Source organism: Polistes canadensis, unplaced genomic scaffold (assembly GCF_001313835.1).
Source record: "Polistes canadensis isolate GaletaPanama2010 unplaced genomic scaffold, ASM131383v1 scaffold_162, whole genome shotgun sequence".
NCBI lineage: Eukaryota > Metazoa > Arthropoda > Insecta > Hymenoptera > Vespidae > Polistes > Polistes canadensis.
This window is the reverse complement of record NW_014569709.1, coordinates 333196-340053: the sequence shown is the minus strand read 5'-3', so window position 1 is coordinate 340053 and position 6858 is coordinate 333196. Positions and strand designations below refer to the sequence as shown.

The 6858-nt window shown below is 29.4% G+C and overlaps 1 protein-coding gene across 1 annotated transcript in view; it reads left to right on the top strand.

Moving 5' to 3' along the window:
• The first annotated feature begins 299 nt into the window (after positions 1–299).
• LOC106789061 (lachesin-like) overlaps positions 300–6858 on the top strand; it is a 132510-nt gene continuing 125951 nt past the window's right edge. Inside the window, exon 1 of the mRNA XM_014752894.1 lies at positions 300–753. The gene's annotated coding sequence lies outside the window, so the exon portion shown is untranslated. The remainder of the gene's footprint in view (positions 754–6858) is intronic.

Below are 6858 nucleotides of genomic sequence, written 5' to 3'. Positions count from 1 at the left end.
GTGATCTCTCTTTCTCTATTCTTCTCTCTATAATTTTCTCTCTCTATCTCTATCTATCTCTCTCTTTATCTCTCTCTCTCTCATTCTGTCTGTCTTACTTATTCATTCACTCATTTAATTCGTTCGATTATTTAATCATACACACGTCATTTCTTTATATATTTCTTTTTTTTGTTTCTCTCTCCAATTTTCATTTTACCCCCGTTACGTGAGATTTATTAATAATCGTACAAATATTTTTTTTCTATGTTAATTTATTATTATTATTATTATTATTATTATTATTATTGGTGATAAACAGAAGTATACAATAAAGGATCATCCCCTAAAATTTTCCCAACACCCCCGAACACCAAGATTCGCGAACAGTGATATGCTTTTAAGGATCCCATTGAAACAATTTTCATCGTCGTTGTTGTTGTTGTTCTTGTTCTTGTTGTCGGCATCATCATCATCATCATCATTATCGTTGACAACGTTATCGTTGTTAATTACGAACAAATTGTTATCCGTCTTATTTGAATCATCATCGTCATCGTCATCATCTTCGTCGTCATCTTTTTATTATTCTACAAAGATAACTGCCGGCACGTTGTTCCCGACCTTGTCCTTGCTTGTGGTACTTGACCATCGTGAAGAAGATCACCATAACATTTGGGAGGATTTCCAACCAGTGGACGTTGTTTTATTCTCGAAGGATATACTAGGAACGTCTATTAGGAAATATATGTTCTAACGTGTTTCTATAATACGGTAAGTTTTAATCATTTTATTCATCATTTTTTTGTATTCCTTCTTCTATGCTTTTATTGTTGTTTATTTATTGAGAGAGATAATCTTCTTTTTATTTTTTTTTCTTGACGGGGGTGTAAATCGTTCGTTTCTTTTCTAACAATTTAATTTTCCTTTTCTTTTTTATATATGATTAGAATTAAATCGTTTTCTTGTACGTGCAATTTGTTGTTTACTCGCTCGTTCATGTTTTCTTTTCATTGCATTTCTTTTCTTTTTCTTTTTCGTTTTCGTTTTTCTATCGGTTGTCGATTAGATTGTAAGATTTGTGTAAAGTGCAGTTTTACCACCAATACCCTTTTTCTTATTGGACTTGAACCGAATCCGAACTGTGAATACCTGTTGATGACGATTCTTTCTCTCACCTCCGGTTAAATTTTCCCAGACTACGAGTTAGTCAATCCAGATTCAACATCCTCGCTTGCATTTTGACAAAATTCACACTGATATTAAATTGGATAAATGTTTTTATTCGACGTGATCAAACTTTTTCACAATTTTTTCGGTTTTATTTCTTTTGAAAAAAAAATATTTTGAAAATGAATATACGTTTATTTTTCTTTTTTGTATAAGTTAATTCACAAATTTGTATACGTACTTTTTCATTTTTAATTATCGAAGATTTTTATGAAAAGTTTTTAAGTGTATGGTTGTTCAATGAATTAGTGCTAACGAAATTTAAAAAAGAAACTAACAAGCTACAAAATTTTGTTCCTTTTTAAAATAAACAATTTGTTTATTACTTTACAAACACCCTTACAACTAATTATTGTTAATTTATGCAAATATTTTTATATTATTCGCAATCTCCATGAAAGAAACAAACAAAAAATTGTTTAAGTGGCTTATTATGGTAGAGTGAAATCAGTGCCGAATAAAATTCAGAAAGAGAGCTCCAAAGTTTTAACAGTCAATTAATATTAGAATACAAAATTCGCGTTTAGAATATTATAAAAATACGAGTGGAGAACTTTTAGATAAAAAAACAAAATAAAAAACAGGAACAATCTCAAAAGTAATTTATCCAGTGAAACGTGTATACAAATGAGGAATAAAATAATTGCCTTCCCTGAAAAACGTGAAGAACCATAATAAAATAAATCTCAAACGACACGAGACACACCAGTGCAAAGTGTAAATGTATCGAAAGAAAACAAGAATGAGATTCCAAAGTTCGGAATGCAAATGTTTCTTTTCTTTTTAGATTCTCGATATAATGTGTGTTAAATATGCAAGGAAAAAATAAAAAAAAACAAATGGGCGGGTAGTATTTTCCTTGAGGGTATTTAAACTACTTCGATGTCTCGTTTCTTTCCCCATTTTTTTTCCCGTTCTCGATCGTTTCACGAATGCTTCTCTCTTTTTCTTTTATTCTCTTTTTTTTTTTCACTATCCTTGCCACCTTCGATAAAAGGTTTCTCTCTTCTTGCTCTTGCAACCTCCTGCATCCCTTGTTTTGCTCGTTTGGCGCACCTGTGGCCCGTTGTCGAAACTGACGCATCGTTCGTGAATTCTCTTCTTTGGAATTGTGCCAATGACTATTCCACTGATTCCACGAAGAACCTGTTGATGATCCTTCACTTACATTAGATTTTACACCAATCAAAACGTCTATCTATTATTATAATAATCTAGAACTTTTTTCAATACGTGTATGGAAGGAAAGTGTAGTAATCGAGAAATCAAAAAGAGTGTACTTTAATTTAATATAAGTTTTATTAAAATTTATTCACTTTAAGTATAAAAAATATTTGCCAAAACTTTTTAAAGAAATGGCAAAGTAGAAAAAATTTACAGCATTGCATTCTTTGATATTTTTTAAACCTTTGCAAATCGATTTATATCCTAAAATGATATGCTACGCGTAGACAAAAGAATGTACTTTTATTTAATATAAAAATCATTAATATCCATTTGCAAAAAGTATAAAAAATATTTACCGAAACTTTTTAAAAAAATTGCAATGATGCCCCATTTACAGCATTGTATTCTCTGACATTTTTTGAAGTTTATATGCTAAATTTATTAATCGATATGGTATTCTACGCGTAGACCAAAGAGTGTACTTTAATTTAATATAAGTTTTATTAAAATTTATTTACTTTTAGCATAAAAAATATTTACCATATTTTCAATACTGAAGATACCTAGATTATTAAACACTAGTCTAGATAGAATCAGTATTTGATTACGTATGATAAGATAAGGTGTTTAGGATCAAATTGTATTGTAATATGTTAAGTTTTATTGAAATGTATGACTCTGTAAAAAAGATAATATGTATTGACACGTGAACTGTAAATGATCAAGTTGCTGATGAAGTCCCCAGTAAGGAATGAAACGTACAACTAGTTCAAAATAAATTATTCATAAGATTTAATAACCGTCTAAAATTTCCTTTGAGATTTAAATTAATAATTTAGAAATTATTCGACTAATTTTTTCTATAATATATTGTTCTATATTGTTTGTTATATTATTTCAAAATAAGAATAAATAATTTTGAACGAGATCCCCCTTGTGTTTTATTGTACGATGTTTTTGTTACGTTGCATTGTATCGTTTTTATCCACGCTAAAGTTTTCATATGCAACGTCGTACAATTAAATAATATTTGTGTTTGTGTATTATCGTATAATACTTGATTCGTGTTTAATTAATTGCATCAATATTTCTTTTTATTAAAACGATTTTAAATGCAATGTTATATAATATTAAAGAGAGAGAGAAACAAAAAAAGAAAATGTTGAAAATGATCGTGAATATAAAATCGCGTGTAGTAAAATTTAATAGAAACGTATACAAATGATCGTAGCAACGTTAATCTGGTATCTTCGCCATCTTTACCTTCCTCCCTTCGAGTTTCCAGATAAATTCATTCGATTTACCGTCCTGCTAAAGGGAATTAGTTACAATCGTCAGTAACGAAGGGTTCGTTCGTTTCTCTGATGGAACAGCAGAAATATCAGTCGACTAATTCAATTGTATTTTCCTTTCTCTCTATCTCTCTATCTCTATCTCTCTCTATTTCTCTATCTCTTCTACTTTAATCCTTTTCTAATAAATAGAAGATTTTCTTTGAGAGATAAAATAAAAAGTAGAAGAAAAAGAAGAGGAATAAAAAAAGAAAAAATAATCGTATTGTTTCCCTCGTATTTCGTAAATAGAACGAATAATAATCATAAAAATAAAACAAAATTAATCTCAATTTATTTAAAAATCAATCGATTGAATCATATTTTTATTTAGATTTTTATTGTATTTCAATTTATAGCAAGATCAATACGTTAATCAATCGTTGCCATCTTTATTTTTCGAAATATAAAGAACGTATAATATTTTTTTTTAAATATTCTCTTTCGTTTTTTTTCTTTTTTTTTTTTTAGTCTAAAACAGATAAGAAATAAAAGAAAGAAACTCTATACTACGAAATAAAAAAGAAAAACGTAGAGTATAGTTGCTAGTCAACGGAAGTTGTCTTATCAGCTTGTTTTCGTTTAATTTCCTCCACCTCCTCCACCCTTCTCTTCTTTTACTACCCTCTATCACACTTCTTCGTTTTTTATTTTTCACAAGCAATCTCTCACAATCGTCCGAGTTTTATCTCGTAGTTTCATTTTTCTTTTTGTCTTTTTCCCCCTTTTCCGTTCATTAGTTTCTAAACGCTAATTTTAGAGATCCACGAATACATTTTTCTTCTTCTTCTACACCTCTTTTTTTTTATTTCCTTTACCTTGTGCTTATAAACGATGTTTCTGCCATTTTATTTTATTTTTTCGTTTATCATCTTCGGAATATGATTTCAACGTGGAATTATTGCGGATCTTTTTCTTGTTTTTTATCTTAAGAACGTTCTTTTAACAACTTGGAACGTTGCCCAATAACGAATGGGTGCTGATGTATCAGATACCTGTTGTGTTAACCTCCTCCTCCCCCTCCCCCTGCCTCCTCCACAGCATCCAAGAAACAAGAACAATTTTTTTTAAAAAACGAGATTAGAACGATTGCATAATAATTGTATTTCGAAATGATTGTTGCATCGGTGCTCGGATTAAAATTGTTTCGGTGTTGAAAAATGTTTTTTTTGCATTTAATGCAACTTAATTACAAAAAATTTACACGAAACATTTTTTTCGTAATATTCGATACGTAAATTATTTTCGTTCGGATTCAATCGTACGTTCGCATGTCTTTTATTAAAGAGAACGAAGAAACACATTTTTTTTTTTTTTCTTTCAAATTTATTTCTATCGTTAAACAGACAGCTATCGTATAAAATGCAATAACAATAATCCCTTTTATTCTTAAGTAGTTTAAAACCAGTCGTTTATTCTTCTTGTGCTCCAAACTACCAGTAACTTAAATTAATCGTCGTAAAATAGTAGAAGAAGAAGAAGAAGAGTAAGAAAAAAGAAAAAAAAAAAATCAAAGATATAAAGTAAAAAGAAATAAAGAAAGATAGATAGTAGAAAAAACGTTAACCATGGTTAAGGCATATCGTAAAGTTCTATTGGTTGGAGTAGTATAGTGCAAACACACACATATACATACACACCTTTCCTTTGGATAGGTGGATATAACTGGGAAGTTTACTTAACGGATTTTCCACTTGAAACGGTGAACGTTTCGAACCTAACCTATGTGTTCCATTTTAGGGGGGAGTGGGCGTTGGGAGGGGGTGGAGGGCTTCTTTGTGTGAACATCAAGAGAGAAAGAGAGAGAGAGAGAGAGAGAAAGATAGAATGAAATAAAACTTAATTTAGTAAAGAAGAGAGACAGTGTAACGTGAAACATAAAGAAAAGAAAATAAAATAAAAATAATAATAATAATAATAATAATAAGAAGAAGAAGAAAAGCATCTTATAGGATCTCCCTAAGGAGAAAGATAGAAGATAAAAGTGATCCTAAGGGTCCACTCGACTGATGAGAGTATCACGTAGTTAAACATTGAACGCTCACATATCTTCCATGGTCCACCGACACCATGATAGACGCTTCCTGATGAAACTTTCATCGTTGACTTTGTCCTACTCTTTCTATCTAATACACAAACACACACACACACACACACACATTCTATATTTCTCTATTACTCTATCAACTCGATAATTGGGAAGATTTAACTTTTATTCTGAACGGTCAATGAAGATGAGGCACCTTTCGATTATCCGATCGACGTGCACCGGAAACTGAAGATCCCTTATGGTTTTTATTTTTTTTTTTCTTCTTCTTTTACTACTTTGCCATCTTTCATCTTCCTTTCTTCTTTTTTCTTTGCACATTTAAATACTTCTCATTTTTTTTTTTTAATTTTTTTTTTCTTCCTTGTAATCTCTCTTTCATCTAATCTTTCGTTTTATATATATATATATATATATATATATATATATATATATCCTTCCTCTTGTAGTTTGTTGGTTTTGTTTTCTTTTTTCTTTTCGAAGATGCACCGAATTCATTCTACTGCACCTCTTTCAGTTCCATCCCCCTATTCTACTCTTTAAATGAAATCTCTCCAATTCGTAGATCGTTCCGATACGTTTTTAAATTTTTGTTAAGAAATCGAGAAATATTCCTTAATCGAATTCTTTGGATTAGATGATATTCCTATTTAAGAAATATTATTTAAAATAAGATTGTCATTTTCTATAATATCACATGATAATAATTAATTACATTACGATAGGTATATATTTACGTAAGTACTTATTTATACAAATAGATAGAGATATATATAAATAGATAGATAGATAGATAGATAAAACGAAAGAGAGGTCCCCCATATATATTATATATAATGGGATTACGTTGAATTTTAATTCGATTTGAATATTTTTTATTTCCTTTGCCATTCTTGTTAATTCATTATTATTCTAATTCAAGTAATTTTAAATCGTATGACTATTTAATAATCGAATGATATATCATTTCAATCACGTTATCAATGTATAAACGATATCTCAAAAATGATCCAATATATTTCCCTGTATAGTCCAGGCAACAAAAGGAGTAATATATATACAATATATAAACAATATAATATATATAGTAATATATAAACAATA